Below are 15,763 nucleotides of genomic sequence, written 5' to 3' on the forward strand. Positions count from 1 at the left end.
GGAGAAGCCCAGGAAAGCTAAGTAACTTGCCAAAATGGCTGAAGCTACCACCTTAAATACCATTTTCAGCTAAAGACAAAGGAGGATGTTGGTGGTGGTGGTTTGGGTCTTCAAAGGGGAGGAAGGCAATTCACATGGAGATGGAAAAGCAAATGTTTGCTGGGCCATCTATAGACAATGTGACCTGGAAGGGAGAGAGCGAGAGGGAGAGAGAGAGAGGGAGGGAGAACTCTGATAAGAATAGGCTTAGCAAGGACCCTCATAGTCTACCAATACCCAGAGTTATCTATGGTGATGGCCTGTCCAGGGACAGTCTTTCTATCTTAAATTCTTTTAGGCAGTTAGGGGAAAGGTCAAAGTTTCTTGCAGAGTCTTTTGTCCTTACAAATAGTCAAGCCAAAGAGACACACTTTGGGGTGGCCAATTCTGATGCCACACGTGTCCTTCTTCATTCTTCTCTACAGACCAGTTTTCATGGATTCAACATTCACATGGCAAAGCCCTCCCTGTCTGCATTTCCCGCATCTAAGGGACTAGCTCAGGCTGCACCTAGCATCTCAAGTTCAACTCCAAATCCAGAAGAGAGAATAGGTTTGGCCCAGTTGTTAGCCATGTGCATCCCCGGCCCAATTAACACCATAGGGGCAAGGTCACATACTCAAACATGGCTGCTGAGGGGCCATCCAGAAGTGTGTGTGTGTGTGTGTGTGTGTGTGTGTGTGAGAAATTCTCAAACAAAGGAGAGACATGGGCTAAAAGATACCCCTAAGTGTTTACCATATTGGGTGAGGAAGAAAGAAAGGAAGAGAGATAAAAGGGAGGTTAAGTATGTTAGGGAGAGGCTGGGAAGGGGCCCTTCAATCTAAGAGAGAGAAACAGATTCCAACAGCAAGTGGAAAAAGCTGAGGGAGGTAAAAACTCTCCCAGGGGCTAGCTGAGAAATCCCTCAGAAAAGAAGTCAAAATTCAATCCCCTAAGCACTTTTCTTGAATGAAGAGTGAGGGAAAGAGGTGGGTAGAGAAATAAGAAGGAAGGAAAGGGGTGGCCCTAGAGAAAAAAACAGTTGTCACTCAGGAAAGAGAGAGTACGATTAGATATCCCTTTAACCTCCCTCCCCCCAACCCATATAAAATACTGAAAGCCAGGACTTCTGGTTATTTTAGGCTGAAGGCCCACAGAGAACGTGTGTTTGTGTGTGTTCCCTGGCAATCGCTGGCAGCAACATTTCTCTCCAGAAAGGTCACTGAAACCGATTGGGGTCAGCCTTAATACTGTTTCCCCACAGAGATCAGAACACTGCGTTGAGGCCAGAACGCTGGCCTGAGGGTCGCCAGGTTCCCACATGGTTACCCTGATAAGGGCAGAGAGGGGATGGTGGCTGGGGGCTGAGTAGGGAGCAATTCCGAGAAGGGTAGGGGCGGGGGCAGGGAGCTGGGGTCCTGCAGGGGAGAAGGGTGTGATTTCCAAGGTCTTTCCCCTCTCCCCTGTGTGCTGGGAAGGGTCAGCAGCGGAAAGAATGTTCTGGCGCAGGTGCTGGCTCGGGACACTGAAGGATGTGTTTGGAGAAAGCACCGGAAGGAAGTCAGGGAGGCAAGATAGCAGGGCCTCTGGAGTAACAGTTGGACAATTCTCGGAACACAGAAGCCGGGATCGATTTGGATCCAACTGTCCCTTTCTCCCTCCCTCTTTCTCTGTATCCCTACTTCATCACAGCGCTCCGGCCGCTGCGCGCGCATCTTCCACTGCTCCCCGGAGAGGAGAGATCATGTCTGTTCTGTTTACTAGAGAACATCCCGTGTAGTGCTGTGCATATAGGGATACTCAACACATTTCCATAACGAATAAGTGAACGGAACTTTGCAACTAGAAGAAAGGGCCCAAGACATAACAAAGGCATTGGTTGTCTTGTAACCAGAGAGGAAAGTAACGCTTACAGCCTTTCTGCTCTAGCCTTTGAAATCTTACTGATGGGTTTGTTTTGAGCCAGTAACGAGTGAGGAGGCAGGAAAAAGGTTTGGAACCACTGGACCAATTAGTAATCTCCCAAACTAATTCATAGGAGGGGAACTCGTTGTTTAAATGAAAATTTTACCTGGAAGCCTAAACAAATAAAAGAGAGTAAAAACAATAAAACAAAATCATCAGTTGCTGTCTGGCTGCATCCTCACTGAAGAGCTACTTTTAAAGGACACTCATCTGCTGCTCCAGGGTCACTGGTAAAGAAACGAGGCCCAGACGGATGTTAATTAAAATTACTGTGGTCACCATTTCATAATATATGTATGTCAAGTCATTACGCTGTCCACCTTAAGCTTACACAGTGTTGTACATCAATTATATCTCAATAAAACTGAAAAATAAATAAATTATTTAATTTTTTAAAAAAAGCACTGAGAATCAACAAGGCCACCTTCCGCTGTGCCACGTTGGTAAGTTGTCTCTCTCGGCTCCTTTACTCTCCGGGTTCTTCTATTGACAGTAGTGGCCACAGCGGCCATGAGTCTATTGCGTTGGGCTTTGGTCACTGCGGTGGCCTCTGTGTCTGGCCGCCTTGGCACTTGCCTGGGATTCGGGGGCTTTCTCACCTGTGGCTTTCCGAAGACTGTCACTCCTGTGTGACACAGTGGAGACCATGGGGAAAGACTTTATCATCTGTGGGGGACTGGAATTGGCCACCCCAAGATACATCTCTTTGGCATGAGGGTTATTTTGGGCTAGTTACTTTTAAGAATTGCAGACATGAGAGAAACTCTCAAAAGTAGAATTTAACCTTTCATTAAGAGACATTTACATTTGTAAAGGAAATCTCCATCTGTAAGGGTGTCTCCCTCTCTGTACCAAGAAGAAGGGGGGATGACCTTATCTCTAGAAACTCTTATCACTGCAGAAGGCAAGGACTTAAATCTGCATAATAACCTTACTCATTTACTGTGCTTGTCTGGTCATCTCCCATAACTTACCCCCCCCCCATCCCCAACATCCTCTTTTGTCTTTAGCTGAAGATGGTATTTAAGGTGAGAGCTTCTGCCATTTTGGTGAGTTACTCAGTTTTCCTGGGTCTCTCCCATGTATACATGTTATAAACCTTTGTTTAATTTTCTCCTGTTATTCTATCTCATGTGAATTTTTTTAAACATTTTTTAAATTTTTCCTTTTTCTCCCCAAAGCCCCCTGGTATATAGTTGTGGGTCCTTCTAGCTGTGGCATGTGGGTTGCCGCCTCAGCATGGCCTGATGAATGGTGTCATGTCCAAGCCCAGGATGCGAACTGGTGAAACCCTGGGCCACCAAAGGAGAGTATGTGAACTTAACTGCTGGGCTATGGGGCTGGCACCCTCTCATGTGAATTTAATTTGATGTCCAGCCAGACGGACCCAGTGTGGGTAGAGGAAATGGCTTCCTCCCCTACAGTTTGGCAACAAGAGTGGGATAAAATTTCACTGGTTGGACGCTGCTCACTCCTGGACTGGTGTAGCTGAGAGATCCTGGACCCCTGATGAGAACTGGCAAGAGGTAAGAGTTCTTAACACATCAGTCTCCCGGATCTCTGCCTGCAGGGTGCAATGGAAACAAGAGTGGTGAATTTTTTTGCTTCTCTAAATTTAGATCAGCAGAAGAAAATTTTGGTGAGGCTAGCTTCTTGGACTCAGCGACTCTAGGATTTGGTAGAGTACTCATTGGTTGTAGATCCTTTTCCTTCCAGAGATAGTACTTTTCCTTGTCTCTGTCTTTTTTTGTTGTTTGTCATAAGACACAGGCATCTCTATAAGCCTGTTTTCTGGGCCTTTTGTCTTGTTCTATGTCTTGAGAGCTGTGGCTTTGTGACCTTTCTGGTCTCTGCCATCTGGAGGATGCATGTACCCGCACGCATCTTGGCAGCCAGTTAAGTAGACTGGGGTTCCGGGACACTCTCTTTGTCTGGCTGTGTTAGCTCTCAGAGGAGTTTGTCATAAGGGGGTCCCAATTGCTTTCATAAGGGGCCTTTGTCATTTCAACCTTCATTGCTTGACTTTCTTAGACTATTTTTGGGAATGAACTTTCTGGATCTCTTTTGGGGATGCTCCTTGTATCCATGGTTAAGCTTATTGGTTGAGTCGCTGTTAAGATCCTACACGTCAATGTGGCCAGACGATAGATCATTTAAATTGGGAAAACTTCTAAATTGGGGAAAAAAATTTGCGAGGGCTCTCATCATAATTTTTATTGGTACCTATGAAAAGGCCAAATTAAAAAGGAAACACACACGCAAAAAAATAATGACTAGCTTTAAGACCCTGACTCCGGTTACAATTGAATTGCTGAAATGTAAAAGTCTAAGTGTTGCTAAGATTATAAAGGTTGAAGTGTTTGAACTGATTTTATATAAAGTTGTTGTATCAACTTTGCCTGAGTATGTTTTAAAATGTCTGGCTGGGAATACTTCCCTATCCAATATTATAAGACCAAGACCTATTGACAAAGTCCTGCCCATGGGTCCTGTCCCCATGCTGCAGCTCTTCACTGACCATGAGCCCTGTCCCCATGCTATTCTCTGAATAAAGGAGCACTTTGACCTTCAGAGCCCAAGAAATCTTTCTTTCAACTTCTTGGTTCGCCAAGCCCACATCATTTCTTCTGGTGGCTCATACGGGGATCTTGCTTCACCAGCTTGTGAGCTGAAGTTCTAGGAAGTGCACTATTCTTCCTTGGGTCTTTCTCTTTTTCAAGGATGGATCTAAATTCACTTCTCCATCGGGGACCTTCTTGGACAGCTGTATGAATCCACATTTGCTGCCCATGGCTACTCAATGGGGCAAATCATGGCATTCAGCCTGAAGAGAACCAGTACCTTAAGCCTCAGAGTGATGAAGAATGAATTAATCCATTCCTTCCTAATCCTATCTCTAATATATAAATTTTACATGGGCACGGGTGGACCACTTAAGTCATTAGTATGGTTGCCAATCTCCAAGATTCCCGTGGCAGGTTTCTTTTCCTAAGGCTGGAGTGGTATCCCTCCCTATGGCTCCTGACCACACTCTGCACTGTGGGAAAGTCCCAACTGGAACTCCGGTTCAAGGAAAGTACCAAACTCTAACCTTTGGTTGAGTATGGGAACCCCTTCTTGGGAGACTGGCTGAAGATTCTTCACTGTTTTTCTCTATTCTTCTTTTATCTCTGGGACCATTCACCAGTCACCTACTACTGCCAGGCATAATAGGGAAGATATACAAGGGATGCCATGCAGGGGGACGCCCCCATAACCCCTTGCTATAGGAACCCCACAGGAGGAATGATGACTAGGACACTGCCCTAGGTTCAGGGGGCACGTTCAAGGTAACAGACCCTTTTCTTTCTTGTCTCTTAAAGTTACAGTGGCCATTTTGAGCTCCTTTTGAACTTGGCAACTGAGAAACAAAGGAATCTTTAAAGTGTCAAAGGCCCCACCCCTGGGAGCCTCCACTCTGGTTTCAGGGCCTGATCACCCCGGCGACCCCAAGTGGGGTGCCCTCTCTTGGTGGCTGACTCATTCAGTATTTTAGGTGCTTACTGAGTCAGTTATGAGGATAGGAGACCTGTGATTCATTCTGTGAACTGTACTGCTGGTGTTGTGTGCCCCGGCACAGGAACTGTTGTGTAACCCTTATCTTGATAACCCCCAGGAAGAGGCCATGAGGGTGAGACCTGATCTTCTCTTTTCCTTTCTTTGTCTATTTCATTTGTCACCAAGTTGAGGTTAAATTCAGGCTGGACCAGAGCAGAACCTGGACCTTCTGTAAAATTGAAAGCTTGAAACTCTTTTGCCAGGGACTTAACTCTCAACCCAGACACTGGGAGCCCCAGCCCCCAGCCAGCTCCAGGCCTTTGCCTCCTGCTTCCCTGCCTCACCCTATGCTGGCTCAGGGACTAAGTGCCCGGGCTGAGCAGGACCCACAGTCAGGCTCTGCACCCTTTCTCTGGCCCGCTGTCAGTTAGACACTGGCTTTACTGCCGTGGGGAACTCCCCAAGCATCCCCGGAGACTCCCCCCTAGTGTGCATTTTAATTGGAAACACTCAATTGGATGGATTATGCCCCAGAAACTCCATCTTGGAGAAAACTTGAGGGGTTTCTCTGTGCCTTTATGATGTAGTTGGATAGGTGGGTCAACCTATACTGTCATTTGAGTTACAACCCAGTTTATGGGAAATTAAGAGCAACTGTCCTTAAAAAGTCCTTGTAAGCCTGGAAAAGCAGCTCTAGAGGTGGTTGAGGGTCCACTCATTTCCCTTATCTCAAAGAGCTTGCAAACTCTCTGGGGACTGTCTAGCTCATCACTAATTCCTAAGACTGAAGGAAAAAAGAAAAAATGCCAAAAAAAAAAAAAAAAAAAAGGCCGTAAGCATGCCCTTGCCAAAAAAACCTAGCATCTTGAGTGTCTTCTCCACAAATATTAGTAAAAAGGCTCAAAACAAAATTTGGATTCATAACTAGGGAGCTTTGTATTACTGTACCTGATTCATGGCAGTAATTTTTTAAAACAATAGGTGTGGAGACTCTGCGTGTGTGTCTATATGTATGTTGGATGTGTGTGATGTTTTTACCTCTGGATGCTATGGCCAAAATTAAGAGCTCTGTTTAGTTGGCTAAAAGTAAGTGCTTATATAAATTCTAAATGTAACAGAAATTAACCCAATGTCTTTTAAGTTAACGTGATATAGATTAGTCTTTGTTTAAGGAAAGTTTGTTTGTTGGCTTGATTGAAAAGGCATGTCCTCAGAGTTCTTGGTATTTGAATATGATGCAGACATGCAGCCTGGGTTTACTAGTCAAATAAGCTCACGATGTCTGTTAGAAATTTGTCAGCAAAATAATAGCTTTAAATGATAGCTAATTTTGTCTAATGTCTCATAAAGTTTTTGTGGGTAATCGAAACATCATTACTGAGAACAAATGATTTAAATATAAATGAAATAAGAGTTTATAGGTAAATTTTTAGCAATAATTATAGTTTATGGCATGTGTATTTAAAATAACTTCCAAAATCTTTTGGGCAACTTGAAACTTTGAACTTTCGCTAGGTTAATTTAAATTAAAAAATTCATTGAGTATCTAGATCATTTTCAAATAAGATAAGATAGTAGACATTAATTATTAAACGTAAGTTTATCTACTTTGACTTCTTATTGCAGAAAGGCTAAAAGTGTTTGGGTCTATTACTGTGAAGTGACGTGTTTCTAGAAATTATGAAAAGTGTTTAGAATGCTGATATAAAAGACAGTTCATAGTTGCTTACTTTTTAGTTTTTACTAGGGTCTGTAAGGGTTAAAATTCTAATTAATATATATAATTAAAGCTACTAAAAATTAATAAGGCAAATATCTTTGTATCTAAGGAAAGTAGAATGTATGTTTTCAGTAAAGAAGGTATAAAGAGTGAAATATTTTTGTTTGTTGGGTTGAGAAAGATAAATTTGTCCTAAAGTACTAGAAGAAAAAAAGGAAAGCATGGGACAAATTCTGAAGGTAAAAAGAAAGTCGTAGAAGTTTGTGAAGGAGAAATTCTGAAAGGAGTTTTATGCTGGTCAAGTTGACTAATATTAAAGTAAATGAGTTTTAATGATAAAAATAAGCTGGTGCAGAAATTAAAATTTGGTTTTCTCTCAAAGGATAATTTTCCTTAACTTTTAGTCTGCTCTCAGTAAAGAGATTATGCAAAGCATTTTCTTTAAGCAGTCTAGCAGAAGGGCAGGGATTTTAAGTTTTTTTTTTTAAAGATTGGTACCTGAGCTAACAACTGTTGCCAATCTTTATTTTTTTTTTCCTGCTTTATCTCCCCAAATCCCACCCAGTACATAGTTGTATATCTTATTTGCAGGTCCTTCTAGTTGTGGCATGTGGGACGCTGCCTCAATGTGGCCTGATGAGCGGTGCCATGTCCACGCCCAGGATCTGAACTGATGAAACCCTGGGCTGCCACAGTGGAGCGTGTTAACTTAACCACTTGGCCACAGGGCCGGCCCACGGGATTTTATGTTTCATCAAAATTAATTTCCTATATTGTTTATCAAGTCTTTAATCACAGGTGCTAAGGTCTTACAGCTATTTAATCTTCTAGATTTCCCTAAAAATCTTTAATTGTCACTATAGTTAAATGGATAACTAAGCATTGTTTCAAAGGGACCTATCGTATCATGTGGATAAATGTTATTGACATAAGTGTTTAAAACAATTATAACACTCCAAAAGTTCTGATCTGTCCTGGTTATCAGGGATAACTCTGGTTTTTATTTTAAGGCGTTGTATGTCACAAAATTAACCAATTTTCTTTTTCACTTTCCATTTTTGAATCTTTTGTTGTTTACAGACAGTTATTGTTTTACTCTGATGCTTTTTGCTTTTGCAAATATGTCTTATCTTCAGAGAGATTCATGGAAAGGACTCTGACACTTACTCTGGAATGCAGGTTTCTGGTACTTTCAGATCATAAAACTGAACTGGTTAAACAGTTACAGAATTCTAATGGAGAAACTGATAACCCCATAGAACTGCTAAAGAAGATTAAGACAAAAAATCAACTACACAGGACCATTTGAACTGATGAAGATGATTATAATTTTTTATGACTTTTGTTTGAAATATTGTTGATTTTTTGATATTTTGTTTTCTCAGATTTACAGAAATCTTTTCCTCTTTTCTCTTATGCTAACTATGCCTTAAAACAATTTGGTGAAATTATACCTTTGTAAGTAGAACTGAAACACTTATCTTTTTCTCCCTACCTGATCCTTCCAGAATTTGGAAACTTAGTGGGTGAGTATGGCTATTTCATGCCAATATAGTTATTTGCAGAAGTTCAATAAGAATCTGTTCTCCTTATAACAAGACACAATTGGAAACATTAGTTACCTTACCAAGGCTTTGGAATGTCATATTTGAGAGAAATATACAGGCTCAGATATGACAATAATGCCTTTGAGGAATAAGGTTGACTTTCTGGAATAAAGCCACTTGGAAATATTGGCCTGGTATCTTGTTTACAGAGATTCCAGCAATCTTACCTGGTAAATAAGGAAGGTCACTTATCTGGCAGGTGCAAGGAACTTCAAAATATTTGGGGGGACCTCAAGAAGAGAGGAGTCTACCCAAATCTGTAGGTATTGCAGGCAAAGTCTGATGGCAAGTCCTTGGCTGGGCTTTTCTGGCCTCAAGAGGCTTTAAAGTTCAATCAGAGATTCCTCATAAAAAATTCCAGCGAAGCAGATTTAAAAGAGCCTATATGATTAATTGCTATTCTTGCTGCACTTATGTAAATAATTGGGCCAAGTTTACTGAAACTAAATTTATTTTACAGACTACTTAGTCTTAATTTGGCTTTCTTTGGTATAGAGAGAAAAATTATGTTTCAGTAAAATAACTATAGTACATTTGTGAATATTAGATCCTAGTTCTGTTAATTGTCTTTGAGGTGTTTTCTACCTGTGAACTGGACTGGATCCTGAATTCTTCTCCTGAAATATCTGGTTACAAATCTCCAAACTAGCATTTTCAATTTTTTTCCATCATTTTCATTCAGAATCATTGAAAACTGAACCTGCCCTTTTTCCACTGGCTTCTAAAATAGATTTAACTGGACTGATCTGTTACCAGGACTAAGAAATGTGTTCAGTGAGATGAAACAATCTACCACTCAGCTTCTGAACTATAAAACTTCTTAATGTTTCAAAGGACTATGAAACTTAAAAGTTTCAAAGGGGGGACTGTGGGGACTGGAATCGACCACTCCATGATACATCTCTTTAGCACGAGGATTATGTGGGGCTGGTTACTTTTAAGAATTGCAGACGTGAGAGAAACTGTCAAAAGTAGAATTTAACTCTTTGTAAAGAGACATTTACATTTGTAAAGGAAATCTCCATCTGTAAAGGTGTCTCCCTCTCTGTACCAAGAAGAAGGGGGGATGACCTTATCTCTAGAAACTCTTATCACTGCAGAAGGCAAGGACTTAAATCTGCATAGTAACCTGACCCCTGTTTACTGTGCTTGTCTGGTCATCTCCCGTAACTGTCTCTCCCCACCCCCAACATCCTTTGTCTTTAACTGAGAATGGTATTCAAGGTGAGAGCTTCCACCATTTTGGCAAGTTACTCAGTTTTCCTGGCTCTCTCCCATATATGCATGTTCCAAACTCTGTTTAATTTTCTCCTGTTATTCTGTCTCCTGTGAATTTAATCCTTTTCCTGGTCAGAAGGACCCAGCATGGGTAGAGGAAATGTAATCCTCCTCTGCATATCAAACCTTCTGGATCTATGACAGGTATATTTTGAATTTAATGAAATTTTACATTTTGTCAACTGGGAATTCCAGTAGCAACTGGCAAGACTCTGGCGAATGTGTCATTGGTGAAGCTGAGTTGACAGAAATTCCAGAAGGCTATATCCTAGATCACTGTGAATATTTCAAGCATCCTATATCAAGATGTATTGCCCAAACTTTTTTTCTCTCCTTTTTCTCGCCCAACCCCCCCAGTACATAGTTGTATATTTTAGTTGTGAGTCCTTCTAGCTGTGGCACGTGGGATGCTGCCTCAGCATGGCCTGATGAGTGGTGCCATGTCTGTGCCCAGGATCCGAACCAGTGAAACCCTGGGCCACTGAAGCAGAGTGCACGGACTTAACCACTTGGTCACGGGGCAAGCCCTGCTAAACTATTTTGATGGTCCTCAAATGAACTATGAAAAAACACTGGCTATCCTTCAAATTGAAGCTGAAAAGGCTGAATTATGGTTAAAGGAGCTGGAAGTACCAAAGATTCATGCATGCACGTGATAATGGTCCCTGGTATCAATATCCGACTATTGATAAGGTGCTTATTGATCATTTTCCATAAGCAACTCCTGACAGCTAATTCTTTATTTCTCCAAATACAAAGCATATTCTTCTTAGGGGAAAATAAATTAATATTCTGTATTTTAAAAACCTGAGGCCCAGAGAGGCTAAGTGACTTATTCAACGTCACACAGAGAAGAAAGGGGGCAACAACATTAAAAAGCACAGGAACTTGAGTGAAAACTAACAGAAAACTGGCCTGCAGGCGAAATTCTGCCTGCTGTCTGGTTTTTTTTTTTTTTTTTTTGAGGAAGATTAGCCCTGAGCTACCATCTGCTGCCAATCCTCCTCTTTTTGCTGAGGAAGACTGGCCCTGAGCTAACATCCATGCCCATCTTCCTCTACTTTATATGTGGGACGCCTACCACAGCATGGCCTGCCAAGTGGTGCCATGTCCACACCCGGGATCCAAACTGGCGAATCCTGGGCTGCCCGAGTGGAATGTATGAACTTAACTGCTGTGCCACTGGGCCAGCCCCTGCTGCCTGTTTTTATACAGCCTGAGAGCTAAGAATGCCTTTTACGTTTTTAAGTGGTTAAAAAAAATCAAAAGAAGAGTATTTTGTGATGGGTGAAAATGATATGAAATTCAAACGTCAGTGTCCATAAATAAAGTTTTATTGGTACACGGCCACGCCCACTCACTTACTGTTGCTCTCAAACTATGAAGGCAGAACTGAGGAATTAGAACACAAACTGTAAGTGGCCCAAAAGCCCAAAATATTTACTATCTGACCCTTGACATAAAAAGTTTGCTGACTCCAGGTCTGGAATTCTCAGCAGTTCTTAGGTTTTCAACTGCTTCGGAAGGCCTCAGATGCTGGGGTCTGGGTGGGTGGTGAGGGGAGAGAGGGCTGCAGATATTGGGGTCATTTGGTTAAAGGCCCACAAACCAAGGACAGGTTCAGGGCCAGATGTAGGCAGTACAGAAGAAAAGGCAGGCCCAACATAAGGTATTCTGTGGTGATTACGAAAAGAGGGACAACCTGATTTTCTGAGACTCCCTCCTGTTCTGTTCCGGGCACTGTAGGGGATTCTAAACAAGTTTCTAAGACGTTGCACAAGAGGCTCACAGTACTGTAAGAAGACTGACCAAGCATCGTAAATTATAAGAACATCTGGTAATTATGGCTGACAGTGTCAGCTTCTCACCAGGCCCTGCCCTTCCTCCTATTATATTAGCTGACACTTATTGAACAGTGTCTCTATGCTGGGCACTATGCTAGGTACCTTTCAAGCATTATTTCCTCTTTGGGAGAAACTTCAGTATTTTTATCACCATTTTGCAGATGAGGAAACCGAGGCTTAATGAGACTAACGTCACACTATGGTGACTGAACAAGAAAGTGGCAGAGTCAGCATTCAAACTCAGCTCAGCCTAATTTTATGGGGTATTTTTTTTTTTATCTTTTAATATGCATATATATTTTTTAAATTTAACATACAAAAGGTTATTATTTCACATAGAGTCAAATCATTAGCTTTCCTCATTTGTGATTTCCCCTAGTCTCTTTGTTCTGATAGTAGAGAGTCCTGCCTTCCAGGTACTTACTGATGTGTAACAAACCACTCCAAAACTTAACGGCTTGAAACAGCAATTGGTTATCACTTCTCATGGTTCTGTGGGTTGACCGGGCTTAGCTCAGTGGTGGTAGCTTCACGTCTTGCATGTGATAACATCATGGCTGAAGTGGGGGTCAGCTGAATGCTTAACTGGGCTGGATGTCTAGGACGGCTTCTGAACTCTCCCTTCTGGCACCTGGACTAAGATGGTTGGATAAGAAACAAAAAAAATCTATTTGTCATTTGAAAGAAACACATAAAAAACACCAAAATACGTAACGAGTGAAAGAAAAAGGATAGGAAATTACATATCTGGCAAGTATCAAAAGAAAGCTAGTATGGCTAAATTAATGTTATACAAATTAGATCTTTATGACAAAAAGCATTTCTCAAAATAAAGAGAGTCACTTCCTAAAGATGTAACACTGTAACAATTTTAACTCTAAATGCCTGTAATAACATAGCCTCAAAAACACAAAGAAAAAAATATTGACAAAACTACAAAGACGTAAAATCACCCATTAGTTGGTAACTTTAACATGCCATTTTCAGTAATGGATAGATCAAACAGACGACAAAAATAAGGAAAGATAAAGGATTTGAACAGAATTAGCAGGGTTTATCTGACATATACAGAATACTGCACCCCTCTGCTGCAGAAAACATTAGTAAACATCAATTGCATACTCAGCCACAGAGCAAGTTTCAACAAATATCAAATGATTGGTATAAGTAGCAGGCTGCATAGCTGCATGCAACAAGCGTATCCATTGCATTGGACACAGTTGTTCAGGCCTTTCTTGAGACATGTTCTTCTCTTGTCCTCCAGGGCACACTCTTGACTTCCCTCCCACCTCACTGGCAGCTGCTTCTCAGTCTCCTTTGAGATTTCTCCTCATCGTCTTGACCTCTCAATATTGGAGTACCTTGGGCTCTGTCCTCAGAACTCTTCTCTCCCTTTTTAACACAAGGCTTGAGCAATTGCATCCATATTCATGACTTTAAATACCACTTACACACTGCTGACTTCCAAATTGAAGTCTCTAGCCCAAATTCTTCCCCTGGATTTCAGACTTCCAAATCCACCTGCCCAGTGAACATTTCCACTTGGAGGTCTAACAGGCATATCACACTTAACATACCCAAATCTGAATTCTTTTTTTTTTTTAATTTTTATATTGAGTTAATGATAGCTTACAATCCTGTGAAATTTCAGTTCTATATTATTGTCTGTCAGTCGTGTTGTAGGTGCAACCCTTCACCCTTTGTGCCCACCCCCACCCCTCCCCCCCTTTCCCCTGGTAGCCACTAATCTGTTCTCTTTGTCCACAGGTTTAAATTCCTCATATGAGTGGAGTCATACAGAGATTGTCCTTTTCTATCTGGCTTATTTCACTTAACATAATTCCCTCAGGGTCCATCCATGTTGTTGCAAATGGGACGATTTTGTTCTTTTTTACGGCTGAGTAGTATTCCATTGTATATATATACCACAGCTTCTTTATCCATTCATCTGTTGATGGGCACTTAGGTTGCTTCCATGTCTTGGCTATTGTAAATAATGCTGCAATAAACATTGGGGTGCATGGGACTTTTGGAATTTCTGACTTCAAGCTCTTTGGATAGATACCCAGTAGTGGAATAGCTGGATCTTATGGTAGTTCTATTTTTAATTTTTTGAGGAATCTCCATACTGTTTTCCATAGTGGCTGCACCAGTTTGCATTCCCACCAGCAGTGTATGAGGGTTCCTTTTTCTCCGCAACCTCTCCAACGTTTGTTACTATTTGTTTTAGTTATTTTTGTCATTCTAATGGGTGTAAGGTGATATCTTAGTGTAGTTTTGATTTGCATTTCCCTGATGATCAGCGATGATGAACATGTTTTCACGTGCCTATTGGCCATCCGTATATCTTCTTTGGAGAAATGTCTGTTCATGTATCCTGCCCATTTTTGGATAGGGTTGTTTAATTTTTTGTTGTTGAGTTGTGTGAGTTCTTTATATATTATGGATATTAAGCCTTTGTTGGATGTATTACTTGCAAATATTTTTTCCCAGTTAGTGGGTTGTTTTTTTGTTTCAATCCTGTTTTCCCTTGCCTTGAAGAAGCTCTTTAGTCTGACGAAGTCCCATTTGTTTATTCTTTCTATTGTTTCCCTTGTCTGAGAAGACCTGGTGTCTGAAAAGATCCTTTTAATACTGATGTCAAAGAGTGTACTGCCTACGTTTTCTTCTAGAAGCCTTATGGTTTCAGGTCTCAGCTTTAGGTCTTTGATCCATTTTGAGTTTATTTTGGTAAATGGTGAAAAAGAATGGTCAATTTTCATTCTTTTACATGTGGCCTTCCAGTTTTCCCAGCACCATTTGTTGAAAAGACTTTCTTTTCTCCATTGTATGCCCTCAGCTCCTTTGTCAAAGATTAGCTGTCCATAGATGTGTGGTTTTATTTCTGGGCTTTCAATTCTGTTCCATTGATCTGTGCACCTGTTTTTGTACCAGTACCATGCTGTTTTGATTACTGTAGCTTTGTAGTATGTTTTGAAGTCAGGGATTGTGATGCCTCCAGCTTTGTTCTTTTTTCTCAGGATTGCTTTAGCAATTCGGGGTCTTTTGTTGCCCCGTATGAATTTTAGGATTAAAGAATGTCATTGGGATTCTGATTGGGATGGCATTGAATCTATAGATTGCTTTAGGTAGAATGGACATTTTTTTTTTTTATTAATGTTATGATAGATTACAACCTTGTGAGATTTCAGTTGTACATTATTGTTAGTCATGTTGTGGGTACACCTCTTCCCCCTTTGTGCCCTCCCCCCACCCCCCCTTTTCCCTGGTAACCACCGATCAGTTCTCCTTGTCTATATGTTAACTTCCACCTATGAGTGGAGTCATATAGAGTTCGTCTTTCTCTGACTGGCTTATTTCGCTTAACATAATACCCTCGAGGTCCATCCACGTTGCTGTGAATGGGCCAATTTTGTCTTTTTTTATGGCTGAGTAGTATTCCATTGTGTATATATACCATATCTTCTTTATCCAATCATCAGTTTCTGGGCAGGTAGGTTGGTTCCACGTCTTGGCTATTGTAAATAATGCTGCGATGAACATAGGGGTGCAAGGGACTCTTGGGATTTCTGATTTCAGGTTCTTAGGATGGATACCCAGTAATGGGATGGCTGGGTCATAGGGTATTTCTATTTTTAACTTTTTGAGAAATCTCCGTACTGTTTTCCATAGTGGCTGTACCAGTTTGCATTCCCACCAACAGTGTATGAGGGTTTTTCTCCACAACCTCTCCAACATTTGTTGCTCTTGGTTTTGGATGTTTTTGCCAATCTAACAGGTGAAAGGTGATA

The 15,763-nt window shown here is 41.3% G+C and overlaps 1 pseudogene; it reads left to right on the plus strand.

Moving 5' to 3' along the window:
- The first annotated feature begins 664 nt into the window (after nt 1–664).
- Nucleotides 665–10,863, plus strand: LOC124231095 (NADH dehydrogenase [ubiquinone] 1 beta subcomplex subunit 5, mitochondrial-like; annotated as a pseudogene).
- The last annotated feature ends 4,900 nt before the right edge of the window (nt 10,864–15,763 follow it).

This window comes from Equus quagga, chromosome 20 (genome assembly GCF_021613505.1).
Source record: "Equus quagga isolate Etosha38 chromosome 20, UCLA_HA_Equagga_1.0, whole genome shotgun sequence".
NCBI classification, from domain to species: domain Eukaryota; kingdom Metazoa; phylum Chordata; class Mammalia; order Perissodactyla; family Equidae; genus Equus; species Equus quagga.